This window comes from Lolium rigidum, chromosome 7 (assembly GCF_022539505.1).
Source record: "Lolium rigidum isolate FL_2022 chromosome 7, APGP_CSIRO_Lrig_0.1, whole genome shotgun sequence".
NCBI classification, from domain to species: Eukaryota; Viridiplantae; Streptophyta; class Magnoliopsida; order Poales; family Poaceae; genus Lolium; species Lolium rigidum.
Genome location: NC_061514.1, coordinates 288,380,900 through 288,383,075, shown reverse-complemented (window position 1 = coordinate 288,383,075; position 2,176 = coordinate 288,380,900).

Genomic DNA, 2,176 nt, shown 5'->3' with positions numbered 1-2,176 from the left:
AGCGGTGAGGTGGTGAAGGCGGGCGTCGAGCCGACCACGACGCGAGGTCCGGATGTCACTCCACCCGTGGCGGAGAAGGAGATGGCTGGTGCCGAGTCGGCGGCGGCTCGGAGCCCAGGTGACTTACCGCCCGGAGCGGGGAAGGAGCAGGGCGCTACGGAGGGGAGCGGCCTGTCGGCGAAGATGAGGGAGCGCCGGACTAAAGCTGCCAGGGATCACGCTCACCCCATCAGCCCCGAAGTGCCGGCCGAGGAGACGCCATCGACCGAGGCGATGGTCCAGGGGGGCGGGACGTACGAGTCGCGTCGGCCTCCGCTATCGTCTTTATCCTTTACCGAGCTTCACACGGTGCTCAGCGAAGTTCATGTGGTAAGCTCTTCTTATTTGTGGTCCGGTCTCCCCCCCAGTCCCCGAGGGTCGACTTGGACTGAAGGGGCGAGTCGAGCCTCTTCTTTTTTCTTATTTGAATCCGGACTACTCTTTCTTTCTGTTGCTTACAATCGCTCTTCTTGTTCGTGCAGGCGGAGGTGAGGCATCTGACGGCGCTCGTGGAGGAGGCGGCGAAGAAGAACCGCCAACTCATCGCCATTGGCAGTGAGTTTCTCCCCCCCCCCCCGTTTTTTGCACTTGTCTTCTTGTTTTTCCGCGCGGTGTTGAGTTGATCTCATTAACATCCACTTCATGTAGCAGAGGCACAGGAGAGGGCGCTCGCCGAGGCCCGCGAAGGGTTCGTGAAGGAGTCCTTCTATCGGGAGGCTGAATTCCGGGTGACCCAGGCTGAGGAGGCGAAGAAGAAGGCAAAGGCGGAGACTGCAGACCTTACCAAGGTCCTGGAGGACAAGAGTAAGGAGCTGGAGGACGTCATCGCCGAGTACAAGGGCAAGCTTGATGCTGCGGCGGAGGACAGGGACACAACCCGGGGCGCTGCGGCGGCGCTGCGGGAAGAGCTTGCGGCCCTGAAGCAGCAGCACACTAAGGAGCTCGCCACGGAGAAGGCGATGTCGGAGGGTGTTGTCTTGGCGGTGCAAGCCGAAAAGACCAGCTTTGAGGCCTTCGTCCGCGAGATGTCGCGGCAGCTTCTTGGTAAGTGTTCCTCCTTGTTTTCCTTTTTTGGTGGGGCCAGTCGCTGAGCACGGCGGGTCCGCTGGGAGGGCGACCCCGAATGTAGCGAGTCCATCTCGGGGGCCAGTCCCCGAGCGTGGTGAGTCCATCTCGGAGGGCCAGTCCCCGAGCGTGGCGAGTCCGTCTCGGAGGGCCAGTCCCCGAGTGTGGCGAGTCCATCTCGGGGGCCAGCCCCGAGCGTGGCGAGTCCGTCTCGGAGGGCCAGTCCCCGAGCGTGGCGAGTCCGTCTCGGAGGGCCATTCCCCGAGCGTGGCGAGTCCATCTCGGGGGCCAGTCCCCGAGCGTGGCGAGTCTCCCCTTGTTTTTTGTATGATGTTGTTGTTTGATGTTTGACCCTGTTTTGTTCCCAGGCCAGTGCGAGCTCGTGGAGTCGGCGACCCCGCGGGAGTGCCTGGAGGCAGCGACCACACGCATCATCGCCTGTGCTGGCGAGATTCTGGCGGCGCTCCAGTACCTTAGTCCGCGGGAGGTGATTCCTCGCGACGCGCCGTCGGTCTTCAAGGCTGTCTCCAACATCCCGGCGGTGGTCGACTGGCTCCGCCGATCTTCTTGCCGAGTGGGCGTTACCATGGCGTTGAGCATGGTACTTGCCCACTACTCGGAAGGCTTCGACGTGGAAGAAGTGACGGCCGTCTTCCCATCGGAGACCGGCGAGTTCGATGTCGCCGAGGTGCTGCGGCTGATGGAGGCGGTGCGCCCTTACGCCGACCGAGTGTTGGCGACTGCGGACTTGGAGACGCATATCATCAGCCAGTCTGCTCCAGAGGATGCGGAGAAGGAGGTGGGCCCGAAGGACTTCCCTGCTGAGCGCCTGTTCCATGCCGCTGCCACCAATGCCTTGTCCACCTATCCGGTTGTCCGGTACACCCCTAAGTTCCGCCATGGGGAGGATGGAGCCGAGCCGGTGATAGAGGAGAACCCTGGGCCCTCCAAGTAGTTGGTCATTTGTACAAGGACGCCCTTCTGACCTGCATGAAAAAACTTTGTCCCTGCGAGCGTGTGACTCGTGGGTGTTAGTTGTACATAAGCTATTTTGCTTTTGGCGAACTGTTGT